Here is an 18,542-nt window from a genome sequence, read left to right on the forward strand (position 1 = left end):
TATCTATGTTGAAGAGCTTATATAGGGTATCTATGTTGAAGAGCTTATATAGGGTATCTATGTTGAAGAGCTTATATAGGGTATCTATGTTGAAGAGCTTATATAGGGTATCTATGTTGAAGAGCTTATATAGGGTATCTATGTTGAAGAGCTTATATAGGGTATCTATGTTGAAGAGCTTATATAGGGTATCTATGTTGAAGAGCTTATATAGGGTATCTATGTTGAAGAGCTTATATAGGGTATCTATGTTGAAGAGCTTATATAGGGTATCTATGTTGAAGAGCTTATATAGGGTATCTATGTTGAAGAGCTTATATAGGGTATCTATGTTGAAGAGCTTATATAGGGTATCTATGTTGAAGAGCTTATATAGGGTATCTATGTTGAAGAGCTTATATAGGGTATCTATGTTGAAGAGCTTATATAGTGTATCTATGTTGGAGAGCTTATATAGTGTATCTATGTTGGAGAGCTTATATAGTGTATCTATGTTGAAGAGCTTATATTGTGTATCTATGTTGGAGAGCTTATATTGTGTATCTATGTTGGAGAGCTTATATTGTGTATCTATGTTGGAGAGCTTATATTGTGTATCTATGTTGGAGAGCTTATATAGTGTATCTATGTTGGAGAGCTTATATAGTGTATCTATGTTGGAGAGCTTATACATGGTATCTACGTTAAAGAGCTTATACATGGTATCTATGTTGAAGAGCTTATACATGGTATCTATGTTGAAGAGCTTATACATGTTATCTATGTTGAAGAGCTTATACATGGTATCTATGTTGAAGAGCTTATACATGGTATCTATGTTGGAGAGCTTATACATGGTATCTATGTTGGAGAGCTTATATAGTGTATCTATGTTGGAGAGCTTATATAGTGTATCTATGTTGGAGAGCTTATATAGTGTATCTATGTTGGAGAGCTTATATAGTGTATCTATGTTGGAGAGCTTATATAGTGTATCTATGTTGGAGAGCTTATATAGTGTATCTATGTTGGAGAGCTTATATAGTGTATCTATGTTGGAGAGCTTATATAGTGTATCTATGTTGGAGAGCTTATATAGTGTATCTATGTTGGAGAGCTTATATAGTGTATCTATGTTGGAGAGCTTATAAACGGTATCTATGTTGGAGAGCTTATAAACGGTATCTATGTTGAAGAGCTTATATAATGTATCTATGTTGAAGAGCTTATATATGGCATCTATGTTGAAGAGTTTATATATGGCATCTGTGTTGAAGAGCTTGTATAGTGCATCTATGTTGAAGAGTTTATATAATCTTGAAATAAGCATGTCACAAATATGACGTCATCCAGCCATCATACAACTTAACATAAGTTACAAAGTCACGTACAGTTCTCGGTACTGAATCGTTTTTTTTTACCATTATTTTTGATAACTAGTTACTAGATAGCTTAATATTTTCTACAAATATGGCATAACAATGGAGAAAGATATAGGCATGACGACAAACGACGGAAAACTGCTAATAAATAGACATACGCAGAAAATTTTGGACAAATATGGTAAAATAGTCCCAAAAATGAAGTGTTTTATTAGCTTTAAAAGAGCCCCTGGGGCACAGCCAAGAGTTATCGTGAAGTATAGAGAAACAAAATTATATAGAAATCAGTTAGTTACAACTTTTCAGAACGTTTTATAAAAATCCAAGGCATCAATTTTTTTTAATAAGCATAAACATGTCAATTTTAGCCATTTTAACCCGAATGCCACCCCTAGGGGGGAAACCCGGAGTTTTCCCAGAAAATCCGTTCTGTTACTTTTTTTTACTCATATCATGTTTAATGTTTGTGAAAATTTTCAAAATATTCCAAGGCGTAGTTATTGAGAAAAGTGCGAACAGACGGATGGACAAGGGTGAATTTACAGGTCCACCCTCCTTTTGTTAGAAGACCAAAAACCGTTTATATTATTTCATTTGTCTTTCTCTGGTAAGTTTAAAAAAAAAAAAATAATAAAAAAATAAAAAAAGTCCAATATTTGTTATTTATGGAACAGATATTTTTTATGAGATCCAGAGATTCACAAGAGCTACCATAGTCTAATCCGGTGAGGATTATAAAAATGAAATGCGAGCTCCGCCTATCAAAGTGAATCTTTACAGTGAAGAAGTACACATTTTTTTTCTTTTTCAACGTTTTCTGTGGGGCTCACACCGAGTAAAAAGAGAGTATATAATTAAAAGAGCAGACGCATTTAGGGGTCTGATTTATCTCCCTTGGGATAAAATAATCTTTTTCACGTATCTGCAAAATCAATCTCATGAATGAGAGAAGAAAAGAAAAAAGAAGAAGAAAACCTTAGAAAGACCGACATTAAGTTGTCTTTTATTTTTTAGTGTCAAGGGGAAATAATACTTAAAAAAAAAAAAAAATCTAAAACACAAACACATTATCTTATCTTTTTACATATAAACTAAAGTCAGTTTTCTTGCATACTTTTGTGGTTAATAGCTTTTTTATTACAAACTACAAAAGGTGCATTTCTGTTATTAATGAAACAAAGTACTGAAAAATCTACTTATATATATATCCTAGCTGGGGTTCCCGGCGTTGCCCGGGGGGGTGTATGTTGAGCAAAAAAAAAAGTGGTAGTAAGTAAGTAGGCAGGAAGGCTCGAACCAACGACACGAAGGTAGAAAAGAAAGTGAAAGAAAATCTGAAGTCTTACTGCTACGCCATAATGTGACCGGAAGTGTAAAGCGTTCAAATTAAACATAGTCAATCAAAAAGATGACTTGCAGAAATGGCATTGCTTTTAAACCTCCCACGAAGGTTGTTTTTAATGTGCGGAGAAAAGCAGCTCCCCCAAAAAGGGGGGTACTTTAGCAGTATCCAAATAAATAGTAATTGTCTCAGTATGGAGGGTTTCCCCTACATTGACCAAGGACGAATTACAGAACAGATACTACCTGCCTGGAAGGCCAGGCACCAGGCTTTTTCGTTCGAATAGTTTCGCTTTATTTATATGAAAAAGACAAACAAACACTAGAGACGACAGCATAGTGGGAATTTTTTTAAAACTCGATCAAAAAAAAAAAAAAAAAAAAAAAAAAAAAAAAGATAGAGACGATGTCCATTTGTAAATCTGAGAAGTAGAAGAAAACTTCTCTTGGAATCTAACCGATGCAAGAACCCTGACGCAAAAAGCCTTTCGTGGACATACGCAAACACACGTGTCCATTTTGCCTTTTATATATTAGACTAGCGGGGGTACCCGGCGTTGCCCGGGTGTTTAGAGGTGTGTGGTTTTGGGCAAATCAAAAAAGAATAATAAAAAATCGTTGCCCGGGTGTTTGTGTCGGGGGGTTGGAGGTAGTTTACAAAAAATGTTTTGGTAGGTAAGTAGGAAGGATCGAACTTGAAGCCTTGAGGCGAAGTTGGAAAATAAAGTGTGAGAAAAAATGTGCGACGTTAACCGATCGGCCACCAAGAAATAGTAACGGAAACATGTTTAAATTTATTTAAGTATTAAGAATTGGCAGGTGCCCGTACTTAATGAAGTCAACTTTCACTGCGGGGCAGTTTTTTATTTACTGCAGATTGTCCAAATTGAATAGCAATTGTCTGATGTAAGGAGAAACTCTGCATTGATCAAAGCTGATTGCTTTTGGACGTTCTTGTTAAGCTTAGTTTCGCTTTTATACGAAAAAGCTAAATCCACACGCGGCGATCCAAAATTGTGGAATATTTAGCTTTTCAAAGTTGGGCAAATGAAATAGACAGACGACCCACGTTGTTAACTCATAGATATTACGATTTACACGTGATATAAAATGTTTTAAGAATGAGCGAGCCGAGCGAGAACCAAGTGGAAAAAAGCCTTTTGCGGACACATATACAAATAAGCGAACATACATACATACAGTTACTGTTTTCCCCGCTCCATCATTCACTTTTTGAAGACGTGGCGAGCTGGTGAAAGTCGGGCAAATTAAATACCCACGCGAGCCCCGTTGTTAAGTCGTAGATATTATCATTTAGATATGATATAAAAAGTTTTAAGAATGAGTGATGGCCTCGAGAACCCGCCAGAAAGAAGGCTTTTGCAGACATACACAAAAAGCGAACATACATACACAAACACATTTTGTCTTATATATATATAACATTTTAATTTATTTATTATTTTAAAACAGTTTTAAACATAATAAATAAATAAAAATGTTATATATACGTCCAAACAAATTATGGGCGACTTTCTAAATAAATACGAGCTTTGAGATGAAGCCAATATTAACCGTATTCATAGTTTGAAAAACAACAAATCTAAATATATATATATATGTATATATATATATATATATATATATATATATATATATATATATATATATACATACACACAAGCTAAACACAAAATAAGTCATCCTATGGCTGTTCCATTTATGGAATTATCTTAGCTACCTGATTAGTCTTTTAGTCATATGTTCGAAATTAACCAAATATCAAGGTGGAATAAAAAAAATTCCAGTTTTTTCTACCACAGCGCAGGCCATTATCAAGAAAATAAACATAAAAACTTGATTCTGCGTGTAATTTTAAGTAAAGTTGATCGACTTTTGTGGTTAATAGCTTTTTATTAAAAGCTACATAAAAAAAAAAAAAAACGCAGCATCAGCGAGTTGCGGTAAATAATGATCTGTGTTGTTAAAAAGAAAAAGGTATTTTCAATCGATTTCATCGATTTTCATATTTAATCTTGATCAATATTTTAGATTTGATTAGTCACCAATAAAGAAAGGTGGAGAAATTATCCTCACAGTCAGAAGTCATAATACTGTTATTCAAATCACCGAATACTAATTTAATAATTGGTGAAAAAGATGAAAAGGAAGTCTTGATTTGTTCTTTTGGCTTTCTTTTGGTTACTTTTAAGAGAGAGAGAGAGAGAGAGAGAGAGAGAGAGAGAGAGAGAGAGAGAGAGAGAGAGGTGAAAGTAAAGAAAAAAGTCTAGTTAATATTTTTAACAGCATCATAATTTCACACTTTTCACTGTGTGTCAATTGTGTAGTCGTAATATTGCTTTATTTTAAACCTTAAAACTTGTCTCTGGCTTTTTAACCAATCAACAATGGAGAAGACCAAGGAAAATGTTGGAAGAAATGATAAGGATGGATTTGAGAGAAAGTGGGATAAATAAAGACCTAGCCAGAGATAGGTTAGTTAAGAAGTCCATTTCTTAAAACTATCCAACACATGTCAGCGTGTAATTTTTTTTATTTTTTTATTTTTACACAGGAATCACCATTTATCAAGGCCCGGATGCAACTTGAGGATAAGGGTTATTGGGTATACATAAGTCAATGTGATTATAGCGTAGTAAACATAAGTAGTGGGAATTTTGTAAATCGGATTACTTAGGGGGATGGTTCATCAAGAACTTGTTTACGTTGGACTTGAAGACAATCAGATTACAGTCAGCTGGAAAGCAGGTAAACGGACGAGAATTTTACAGGCGTCCAGTTCTAAGAAAGAAGCTTTGTTCATGGAATCTACATTTAGGTTTAGGCACAGATAAAGAGTGTGGAAACGTTAAATCGATGATGATGATGATGATGATCCATTTCTTGTGCATTTTAATTAACGTTACATTACAGCTGAGTTCATTACACAGAATTTGTTAAACTCTAATTTTATGCTATCTCTCGTGCCAGTTGGCACAGTTTAATATTCAAATTTAAAATCGTTAAATACAATTTAGGCGCGCAGTGCAATTGATTGTTTCGGCGCGTTAAAAAAATGAAAAATGACACCCACGCAAATTCCGGCGTGACCTTTATATACCAAAGGTGCGTACGTAGTTGAAAGCACCCCATGTGATGTCTTCCGTCCAATGGAATTCCTCCTAGGACATATTTTAAAACTGATTTTCTAGAGCTCGTTTGGAGCCGATCAAATCATATATAAACATGCACAAACACAAAATCTATCTCTTTAGTCTCTTAGCCTTTCGAGCATTCTTTCGTCTCTTTGAACTCTTCTGACTCATTCAACGCTTTCTCATTAGGACTTGCCACGCGTGCAAACATCAATTATTTCATTTCCACTGCTCCGCGCATTAATACTCTCTTTTAACAGACGAACATTAATATTTTCTCTGTTACATATTTGAACATTCAAAGAACACAAAAAAAGAGACTCTCCATCTTTCATATGAACTCAAAAAAAAAAAAGAACTCTGAAATATTGAGAACTATGTTTTGCTTGTTATTGTTTGTTATTTCTATTCCGGAAATAAACCTCCGTTTGTGTTGCACATAAGATTTCTTATTTTCATTTTTTATTATTTGTGGAGGAAGTCAGTTCCCAAAAAAAGGCCAGGCGACCCCCACACTCTCCACCCGGGCAATGCTGGGGTACCCTGCTAATTTCATGAATGTATTTTCATTTTTTTAAAGATTAATGTGCAATGAAAGAGCACACACTCTTACCTAACCCAGCTGCTTCGGGGAGAAATAGTCACGGGTCCTTGATCATCACGAGATACAACAGACATTAATGTGAGATGCTTTTATCGCGTTCACCTTGACCTAGCTTCTGTAGTTTCGGCCCACGTTGTTGTTGTCGTCGCCGCATAGCCAAGCCCATTGCAACTGAATGGATTTCTGAGTTGTAGGTGATTTAAACTTCTTGGTCGTCTGACCATGAGTCAGCATTTAATTTTTAGATCTAAATGCTTTTATTTTAAATTCAGTCAAAACAAATTAAGTGAAAAATTGAAAAGATTAAATTGACTTTTTATTGATAATGAGAACTGAATTTAGAAAGACAAAAAACCTCAAGGTCAATTAGTTGTAAAGTTTTATGGCATGTCAATCTTTGTTGGATCATTTCATTTTATTTTATAAACTTACTAGCAGTCCAGCCGGGTTTTGCTCTAGCTCTATGTACTGTTCATAACTTTATGCGCGTATGTGTGTGTGTGTGTGTGTGTATATATATATATATATATATATATATATATATATATATATATATATATATATATATATATATAAATGTTTGACTCGTGTCCAGGTAACCTACATCTAAATTTTCAAGTGTTTAGACCCAAAATTGACAGGAGTTTGGTAGAGTCTGCAACTTTGACCTCTTGGCAAACAAATTTTCGTCCAAAAACTGATTAAAAAGCTTGCTGCGTGTCTGAATACTTTTTATGTAAAATTACAAATGTTTAGACCAAAAAATGGCTGAGTACTTTGGTAAAGATCGCAGAGGTAGGTGTGTCAGAAACTTTGTGAAAAATATTGAATAATTCCACCCCCTGTCCTTCCAAGCTTATAACTACTCGAAATATGTAATTCAAGCCCTAATTTTTTTTTTCAATTAAAGGAGCAAGGACAAAGTTTCATTAAAAAAAAAAAACCAAAAAAAAAAACAACGTGATTAAAAAAAAAGGTTTTAAACTTCGGACTTTACAGGTAAATTTCTAAAAAACACTACCTTTTTTGTTTTAAATTTGAATATATTATTTATTGATCTTTTATCTTCAATTTGTGATATAAAAACCCTTGGTGAGTAAATTAATTATTTACTTTTTAACAGGCATTTCAAAATGGGGGTGGCGTGAATTTAAAAAAAAAAAAAAACGTTTGTCTAAAATATTATATTCTGTTTATTGGAAATAGCATAAAATTTCACATTGACCCTGAAAATATCGTAAAAATAGAATCAATAGAAAAATTTGGATAGATTTTTAAAGTTTAAAAATTGAAAAATACTGACCTTGTAAAATTCAATTAATTTCATTACTGTTTTTTAAAAAATAAAAAAATAATATTTCTATTACTTTTTATACAACTTTAATATTTTTTTTTTGGAAGTATAATCCACAAAGAAAATAAACAACCCACTTTTAAAAGAGAAATTACGAGTTTTTTTATATTTTATTCGCAGTTTCGTGTTAGGGGTGTCAAAAATTCCTACAATAATTCTGATACACCAACCGCAATTGACTCCAGTTTTGACCCCTTAACATTTATTGTTTTGGACTCAAACCAAATTAAAAAGTTTGACTCATGTCCAAGTAATCTACATCTAAAATTTCAAATGTTTAGACCACAAATTGGTGGAGGAGTTTGGTAGAGTTCTCAAAGGTCAAATCGTTGAACTTTGACCCTTAACAGCCAAATTTTTGGCCAAAAACGGATTACAAAGATTTTCCCAAATCTCAGTACCCTGTATATCAAATTCCGAGTCTGTAGACTTAAAATTAAGAGTTATTGCATAGGAAAATGTACACACAGACAGACATGTTCACTTTTATATATATACTAGCATTTCAGCCCGGCGTTGCCCGGGTGTTTGGATGTGTATGTTGAGCAAAAAAAAAAAAAAGTGGCAGTAGGAAGTAAGGCTTGAACCCATATCGCGAAAGAGGAAAAGAATGGGGAAAAAACCTGACGTCTTTGCTGTTACAACCACCGCCAAACCGGAAGTAACTTATGTTTAAATTAAGGCTAGACAATCGAAATGAGAGGATAACTTTCAAAATTATCTGCAAAAAAAGCAAGCACCTCTGTAGAAAAGTACCTAGTTGAAGGTGAAGATATTAATGTTTTAAACCAATTTTTCGATATTTGTCGTCTGAAAGGTTGAACTTCAAAACGATACCGATTTTGTAAAGATCCATCGCCTCTATCAAAAGTTTTAGGCAGACATGCAAACACACATACATACATTTATATATTGGTAACTAAAATTTTTTGACCCAAATCGATTAAAAAGCTTGCCCTATCTCTGAATACCCTTTATGTAAAATTTCAAATGTTTAGACCAGATATTGTCTGTGTCATTTTGTAGAGATCGCAGAGGTCGAATCCTTTTTAGTTTTGACCCCTATTATGACCCCTTTACATTTATTGTGTTAGGTTCAAATCAAGTTATTAAGTTAGATCCATGTCCAAGGAACCTATATCTAAAATTTCAAGTGTTTAGACTCAAAATTATCAGAGGAGTTTGGTAGAGTTCTCAAAGGTCAAATCGTTAAACTTTGACCTCTTAACAGTCAAATTTCTGACCGAAAACGGATTACAAAGATTTTTCCAAATCTCAGTACCCTGTATATCAAATTTTGAGTCTGTAGACTGAAAATTGACAGAGTTATTGCGTAGGGAAATGTACACACACAGACACGTTCATTTTTATATATATATATATATATATATATATATATATATATAATAATGTGTCATTAATATATATACTAGCATTTCAGCCCGGCGTTGCCCGGGTGTTAGGTGGTGTATGCTGAGCAGAAAAAAAGGATTAATTTTTTTAACTTTGACCCCTATTATGACCTCTTAAAATTTATTGTTTTTGGCTCAAATGAAGTTATTAAGTTAGATCCATGTCCAAGGAACCTATATCTAAAATTTCAAGTGTTTAGACCCAAAATTATCGGAGGAGTTTGGTAGAGTTCTCAAAGGTCAAATCGTTGAACTTTGACCCCTTAACAGCGAAATTTCTGGCCGAAAACTGATCACATAGATTTTCCCAAATCTCAGTACCCTGTATATCAAATTTCGAGTCTGTAGACTAAAAACTGACATAGTTATTGCGTAGGGAAATGTACACATACAGACAGACACGTTCACTTACTAGCAGAAGTACCCATCGTTGACTGGGTTCAAAAACAGCCTAAAGAAAATGGACTCTGATTTATGAAAGTATGATAGGTTATGAAAAGGAAGGGTTGTAAAGAGATAGCTTCGAATTTGGAGGTATCAAAACCAAAGCAAAATATGATGCAAGTAAAAATAAAATAGATAAACCCCATAATTTATTATACCATACCTGTTCACACTGAAACACTTATTACAATATTCTGTGGATCTATATTAAAACCCTTGTTAAACTTTGTGACATATTTCCATTCTATGACGGTCAGATGCGAACGAACACCCCATAATTTTATTATACCATATTTCTTCAAACTAAAACATAATTATCAAATTATACTTATGCAAATAGATGTGAAAAGTCTTTAAAGTTTGTGCCTATTTCCATTCTATGGAGGCCAGGCGTGAACACAGACCCCACAATTTTATTATACCATCCCTAATAAAGTCGAAACATACTTATCAAAGTATTATTATGTACATCTATATCAAAAACACTTGTAAACGTTTTTTGTTAATGTTTAAATTTTTTATTTCCATACTTTGTGGACCAGGCACGTACGCAGACCCCACAATTTTAATGAATCATCATTATGCCAGATCAAACATACCCATTCCTGTGTCTCGATACATCTATCATTATATGTGATCAGTTTTCTATAATAGTCAACCATATAGGAGCCTATTCGTGACCAGACACACACACAGACGTTCAGCTTTATATTATAGAAGATATTATATATATATATATATATATATATATATATATATATATATATATATATATATATATATATAATTAAACTGCTTAATTAGTGCCATGCAAAAGTATTAGATGCATTACATTTTTCTTCCTAACTTTAATTAGGGTTCAAGATTTTACCTAAAATTTGGTCAGTATATTCCTATTACTATTCTAACTTATATTTGGGCTAATAATTACAAAATCAAAGTTTAGAAAGTTTATATTTAAGGAAAAATATAAATAAACAAACGCAAATGTATTGGATACATTGATTTAATATCTAGTTGCATAGCCTTTGTTACATTCAACAGCTTCCATTCACTTTCTATTGTTGCACACACGTTTTTCTTGCAAAAATTTGCAGATATTTTGCGCCATTCTACTTAACAGAACTCTTCTAGTTGTTGAATATGTTGTGGATTCCTCTTGGGAACATTGATCTTCAATATTTTCTACAAATTTTCAATTGGGCTGAGGTCTAGAAACTGACTAGGCCAAATAAGAAGGTCAATTTTGTTATTTTTAAGTCATTCTTTGGTTAGTTTGACAGTATGTTTGGGATCATTATCGTCCTGAATCACAAAATCGCTATTATGTCCCAACAAATCAATGGATTTCCGAAGGGTTTTTCTCCAGAATATTCCTGTACATACGCCCATTCATTCTACCGTTGATGATTTCAAATTCACCAGTATCGTTGGATGGAAAACACTGCCATACTATAATCAAACCTCTGCCAAACTTCACTGTAGAGATTGTATTTATTTTGTTGTAGGCACTGCCAGTTTTCCGCCATATTGTTGCTGTGTTTCTTCCGACCAGATTACTTTGTTTCAAAATTCTTGTGGTTTCTCCCTATATATTTTAACACAATTAAAACGTGATCTGACATATTGATGCTTCAACAATGGAAATGTTCTTGGAGATCTTGAAACAAAAAACCTGTACGATTTAGAGCTCTACTGATTGTATCCTTGCTCACATCAATTTGTTCAATCAGTTTGAATTTCACCACGAGTAACAAGAGTTTCTTTGCACCTTTCTGCTTACCACCTTGACTTTTTTTTTTGTTGAATTTCCTTGGTCAACCACATCCTCTAAAGGAAAAATTCATTTTCATTGAGCTTAATATTGGTTACATTTTTGAAAATAATTTATAGAATATACCTGTTATATATATAGTCTTTGAATACACACATCGTTAACTTTTTATTTACTGTTAAGGATTTCTTTCTGAATTTATTTCAGGCGACGGAGATTGTCTGACTTGCTATTTGCTTTCTCGCTTTTCACTACTTGAAATGGTTTCGCATAAGGGCTAAAAAAGGGCACTGTGTTTACTCGTTAACTTCTGTGTGGTGGGACATATTTATATGTATCTACATTATAACCACGGGATACGGCATTAAAAATTAGTAACAAAATGCAGTACAGTATATAATACACATGTATATAATCAAATAACATTATAAATAACACCGTACGGCAGGGCAAATATCGTAACCAGAGGCCGGAAAAACATTGTATTCCACATCGTAACCTGAAAAAAAAAAAAAAAAAAAAAAACTATCCTAGGGTCACCGTATCCAGGGGTTAAACTGTATCTATATAGAAATAAATTACTCATGGAAAACATTATTCTTAAAAGGAAATTTTAAGAGTGAAAGTAGGAACAGTAATCGCAGAAAGCATCACTCTTAGAAGGAAATTTTGCACAGAGGGATCCATTACTCTTTGCAAAACTTACTCCTTGGTATTGGTAATCTTCCCCCCCCCCCAACATGATTGAACTCCAGGTATTATATCGATTCGTGAAGAAAGTAAAACAGAGATGAGGATGAATTTATAACAACTAGAACATAACGTAACCAGTCTGTTGATTGGGTTGGGTCTGCCCTCTACATAAGAACCGAAGTCTAAGAATGGCTCAGCCACCAGCCTACCGAGCGGTGGTCGTACCAGCATACCATCCTAAAACATCACAGGTCACCATCCACAGCGTACAGGTGGTCCCATTTTGTTGTGGGTGTGTGATGGGATGATGTGACACATGGTTGGAAGATGGGAGAGAGTAAAGCCAGCACCCCTGAAGGAGAACTCTGGTCTAGGACAGTCCCGTCGGCATTCTCTAGTACGGGTGCTTCAGGCAGTAAGCAATAAACTTACTCCACCCGAAAGACAGAAGGCAATGGCCGGGGTTGGTGGACCTCCTAGAACTGCACAGGACATCGGCTGTTCCTCGGTCAACAGGGAAAAGGCCATTTCGAAAAATGGTTTATACTCTGTGAACTTTGGAGGCAAGTAATTCTGAGCTGGGGTGGGATTGCTGTTGGCGAATTTGTGGTTCTTCCTCCCCCACCCTGCCGACAAAGCGAAGAAAAGAGAGAGGAATAAAGATAAGAGAGAGAGATAAGACGAAAGAACTGAGGATAAAACTGAAAAAGAAAGAAAATGGAGGAGCAACAAGAATGCTCAACGACACGGGTTAAACTTTTGTGTTTCATTAAACGCTTTTTCTCTACCCTTTTCCATTCCCTGTGGATTTGAATAGATTAAAAGATCAGATGAGGCTGACCCCCACCGTCCACTAGTACCCTCCGCCCCTCCTCTCCAGTCACCCCATCGTACAAGATCTTTTCTTTACTGAATTCTACCGCCGACACCCAGTTAATCGTTTCCTCTGTACAAGTCAACCCAGTGTTGGTTGGCGCGAAACGGAAAAGGTCAAATGAATTTTATATCAGACCAGAAAAAAAATCATGATCATCTATCTACGATGTTTCCAAGGTTTAGTGTTGTTTTTTTTTTTTTTTTTTTTTTTTTGTTAATTTATCCAAAAATTGGGATATGGGAACCTGCTTTGGGAAACTGTGGTGTGACGTGGCCCCTGGCGTTTGTAGGGTTATTTTGGACGATAACATCTTTGAATATTGCCAAGAATACACACACACACACACACACAAAGTTCCTTTTATATAATAGGATTCATTGGATTATCAATACTTATCAAAGACATTCCGATACAAAACCTATCTAAGAACACTGCCAGATACATAAAATACCTTTGTGTGGAATTTCATAAAAATCAGCCCAGCTGTTTTCGAGTCGATAGGGAACAAACACACACACAGACAAAGTTCCTTTTATATAATAGTAGAAAAGAGAATGAAGCATGCAGATTAAATTTTTAAAAAAGAAATGTTCATTTGGGAAAGTTTATAAAACTCTTGTATTTGGTAGGAAAAGGTTCAGTGAATATAGGACATAAGGGCTACGGATGCGTATGTCTATTTGTTAGCGTGAATATGCGTGTGGGAGTAATAAAGAATGTGGCACTGCGCAAGTATGCAGTCATCTACTTTGTTCTGGTTGATGCATATGTAGGTAGCAACGAGATTTTAGTATTTTTTTTTTCTATCACCACCCCCAGTGTGTGAGTGGGTTATGAGCATATGTTCTTGGGTCCTTCGAAATGCACCGGATTTGATCTCTTTTGCCTGATTATTTCCTCCATTTTATAGGTGTTTCTAAGTTAACATTGGCTGGTTAGATTTTGGTTTTAAAACGATGTTCATTGGTTGAAAAATATCGAGTTAACTCGTTCTTGTGAAAACTCAAACTTGCCTTTTAAAGTGAGAAGAGTGTATCCTAGTGACAGAGAAAGAAAGAGGGTGGCTATTCAAGACAATCGCTTTTTGGTATTTGAATCTCCATTCATCACAAGACTATCTTCAGTTTTTTCTCTTTCTCCATTTTAGTTTTGATAGTTTCTCAATCACGTCACCAAGTAGGCGACAGATTGCAAAGATGTAGGTCACTCTTCGAAATTTTTGAAGAAAGCGTTAAATTTAATAAAGCTTTGGTGACTGCATTATCGTTTTTGACTGGTAAATCTGCATATCTGATGCATTTCTAGAAATGATTTATGTTAACACAATATTTTCTTAGCACTGTATATAAATTTTTATTGCTTCTAACTGCACACCTGTGGAACTCTCTTACGTTTGCCTGCTTTCCAGTTGACTACAATCTGATTATCTTCAAGTCCAATATAAACAAGTTCTTGATGAACCGTCCCTCTAAGTAATCCAATTTAAAAAATGTCCACTACTTATGTTTACTACGCTATAATCACATTGACTAATATATACCCATTAATACTTATCCTCGAGTGGCCCCCGGGCCTTGATAAGTGGTGATTCCTGTGTAAAAAAAAAAAGCAAAAAAAACACACTCTATTGTATATCTCTATCTACTATTATATAAAAGGAATTTTGTGTGTGTTTGCTCGTTCATCCCCTACGGACTCTAAAATGGCTGAAATTTCACACAGAGGTACTTTATGTGCCTGCCAGTGTTCTTAGATAGGTTTTCTATTGGGATGTCTTTGATAAATATCGATAATCAAAATAATCCGATGAAAGAAGAAACAGGCGATTTTGACTAAAGTCAACATCTTATATATCCTAAAATCAGAAGTGCATTTGAGAAGTTTTATTACCACACAAGCAGAAAGGCTCGACATATAAAAACAGCAGTAGGTTCTTTGATATGACAGGGGCACGTTCGAAACGAATATTTCTGTTTAGAGCACAATAGAAGCATGATTCTTGACTTTTTGCATTTGAAACTTTAAGCCATTAGATACAAAAAAATATTTTATAAACTCAACAATGCAATGTAGACTGCAACGTATTGTGGACTAAGTCACTATGGGGAGGCATGTGAAGCTTCCTCCAGATGCACCATGATAGATCCCCAACTAAAGGAGTCAATCAATCGATTTGATTGGAAAATAGAAAATTTCATTGATTTGGATGACAATAAAAATATGGGTGTGTGAAACATTCATTGATCATTTAATCCCGAGCAACGTTGGCTCTCCTTGCTAGTTTGATATAATTATAGGTTTTAAGTAGGATAGTCATTTTGCTAAATGCGTATGATTAGTAAGTCGCTTATCATGCAATCGTCTAGCTGTGTAAGAGTCAACTACATCAAAGGAGGTTCTGCTCAGTGCACTTTTTCTTGTCTTGGCAAAGTACAAAATCGATTTCGAAATCTAGTAGATGTTCGCTTCTCTTCCTTACACCCTCTTTCTCACAAAAGAGACTTCGCTAGCCTTTTCTACTCTATCGTTATTTTCATAGCAAGTGCTTAACTCAAATCCATAACCCCTCTCCCAAATAATTTTCTCTTTTTTGTGTACTCAAAGCTAAACAGAACTTCCATGAGAAAAGTTTCTTTCCAAGAACTGGCCGTTTGTAGAACAATTCCATTAAGCTGCGTCCCAGTTTACAACAATATGGTAGTTTTCAAGTTTAATGTTGACAAATTCTTGTTGAACTGTCCTCCTAAATAATCAAACTGCCCAGTCTGAACCACCGTTACAAATCCTCCGGAAAACTCTTCAATCTTTATCCTCAAATGGCCTCTAAGCCTTGATAAGTGGTGATCCATTAACACATAAAAGAGATTCAGTTGTGTCACATTTTGATTTTGTGGTGAAACGAATAAATATCGAAAGCACAAGCGTAACTCTCCGTTCGTTCGGCCTGGTGGCGGGGGGGGGGCGTGGTGTCTGCTCTGACGCTGCATCCAACTTAAATTGTTATGAGTCAATGGACGGGGAACCTTTCTACACCAAGACAATTTTATTTTTACACACAATTTTATTTCTACACCAAGACAATTTTATTTTTACACACAATTTTATTTCTACACCAAGACAATTTTATTTTTACACACAATTTTATTTCTACACCAAGACAATTTTATTTTTACACACAATTTTATTTCTACACCAAGACAATTTTATTTTTACACACAATTTTATTTCTACACCAAGACAATTTTATTTTTACACACAATTTTATTTCTACACCAAGACAATTTTATTTTTACACACAATTTTATTTCTACACCAAGACAATTTTATTTTTACACACAATTTTATTTCTACACCAAGACAATTTTATTTTTACACACAATTTTATTTCTACACCAAAACAATTTTATTTTTACACACAATTTTATTTCTACACCAAAACAATTTTATTTTTACACACAATTTTATTTCTACACCAAGACAATTTTATTTTTACACACAATTTTATTTCTACACCAAGACAATTTTATTTTTACACACAATTTTATTTCTACACACAATTTTATTTTTACACACAATTTTATTTCTACACACAATTTTATTTTTACACACAATTTTATTTCTCCACCAAGACAATTTTATTTTTACACACAATTTTATTTCTACACCAAGACAATTTTATTTTTACACACAATTTTATTTCTACACACAATTTTATTTTTACACACAATTTTATTTCTACACCAAGACAATTTTATTTTTACACCAAGACAATTTTATTTTTACACACAATTTTATTTATACACCAAGACAATTTTATTTTTACACACAATTTTATTTCTACACAAAGACAATTTTATTTTTACACACAATTTTATTCCTACACCAAGACAATTTTATTTTTACACACAATTTTATTTCTACACCAAGACAATTTTATTTTTACACACAATTTTATTTCTACACCAAAACAATTTTATTTTTACACACAATTTTATTTCTACACCAAGACAATTTTATTTCTACACCAAGACAATTTTATTTTTACACACAATTTTATTTCTACACCAAGACAATTTTATTTTTACACACAATTTTATTTCTACACCAAGACAATTTTATTTTTACACACAATTTTATTTCTACACCAAGACAATTTTATTTTTACACACAATTTTATTTCTACACCAAGACAATTTTATTTTTACACACAATTTTATTTCTACACCAAGACAATTTTATTTTTACACACAATTTTATTTCTACACCAAGACAATTTTATTTTTACACACAATTTTATTTCTACACCAAGACAATTTTATTTTTACACACAATTTTATTTCTACACCAAGACAATTTTATTTTTACACACAATTTTATTTCTACACCAAGACAATTTTATTTTTACACACAATTTTATTTCTACACCAAAACAATTTTATTTTTACACACAATTTTATTTCTACACCAAAACAATTTTATTTTTACACACAATTTTATTTCTACACCAAGACAATTTTATTTTTACACACAATTTTATTTCTACACACAATTTTATTTTTACACACAATTTTATTTCTACACCAAAACAATTTTATTTTTACACACAATTTTATTTCTACACCAAAACAATTTTATTTTTACACACAATTTTATTTCTACACCAAGACAATTTTATTTTTACACACAATTTTATTTCTACACCAAAACAATTTTATTTTTACACACAATTTTATTTCTACACCAAAACAATTTTATTTTTACACACAATTTTATTTCTACACCAAGACAATTTTATTTTTACACACAATTTTATTTCTACACCAAAACAATTTTATTTTTACACACAATTTTATTTCTACACCAAAACAATTTTATTTTTACACACAATTTTATTCCTACACCAAGACAATTTTATTTTTACACACAATTTTATTTCTACACCAAGACAATTTTATTTTTACACACAATTTTATTTCTACACCAAAACAATTTTATTTTTACACACAATTTTATTTCTACACCAAAACAATTTTATTTTTACACACAATTTTATTTCTACACCAAGACAATTTTATTTTTACACACAATTTTATTTCTACACCAAGACAATTTTATTTTTACACACAATTTTATTTCTACACCAAAACAATTTTATTTTTACACACAATTTTATTTCTACACCAAGACAATTTTATTTTTACACACAATTTTATTTCTACACCAAGACAATTTTATTTTTACACACAATTTTATTTCTACACCAAGACAATTTTATTTTTACACACAATTTTATTTCTACACCAAGACAATTTTATTTTTACACACAATTTTATTTCTACACCAAGACAATTTTATTTTTACACACAATTTTATTTCTACACCAAGACAATTTTATTTTTACACACAATTTTATTTCTACACCAAAACAATTTTATTTTTACACACAATTTTATTTCTACACCAAAACAATTTTATTTTTACACACAATTTTATTTCTACACCAAGACAATTTTATTTTTACACACAA

Source organism: Euprymna scolopes, chromosome 22 (assembly GCF_053919585.1).
Source record: "Euprymna scolopes isolate OS-2025 chromosome 22, ASM5391958v1, whole genome shotgun sequence".
Lineage (NCBI taxonomy): Eukaryota > Metazoa > Mollusca > Cephalopoda > Sepiida > Sepiolidae > Euprymna > Euprymna scolopes.